At 47.4% G+C, this 329-nt stretch overlaps 1 long non-coding RNA gene across 1 annotated transcript in view; it reads left to right on the plus strand.

Moving 5' to 3' along the window:
* LOC119587994 overlaps window positions 1-329 on the plus strand; it is a 3,505-nt gene that overhangs the window by 365 nt on the left and 2,811 nt on the right. The window lies entirely within an intron of this gene.

Here is a 329-nt window from a genome sequence, read left to right on the forward strand (position 1 = left end):
TTTCGAAATGTGTATTTAAGAAAAAAAAACGACCTGGATAAACAAACACAAATGTAAAAAAGGAGGAAAGTAAACGTGAGATTTAATTGAAAAAAAAAAAGAATCCGTTTCCTCCCCCGCTGACGTATTGCAGTGACTCAAGGTGGCACTATAGCCACGGGATCCATACCTGTGTAGTGGGGGGGGAGGGTATTGGAGGGGGGGAGGGGGTGTAATTGGGGGGACATGTGTGTGGGAACTGCGGGAGGGGGATTGTGTGGGAGAGAATTTTGTGGGAAGCTGGGGGCATGGGTGACTGGGAATGTCGGGTATGTTGTATGTTGTGTAGG

Source organism: Penaeus monodon, chromosome 23, assembly GCF_015228065.2.
Source record: "Penaeus monodon isolate SGIC_2016 chromosome 23, NSTDA_Pmon_1, whole genome shotgun sequence".
Classification (NCBI taxonomy): Eukaryota; Metazoa; Arthropoda; class Malacostraca; order Decapoda; family Penaeidae; genus Penaeus; species Penaeus monodon.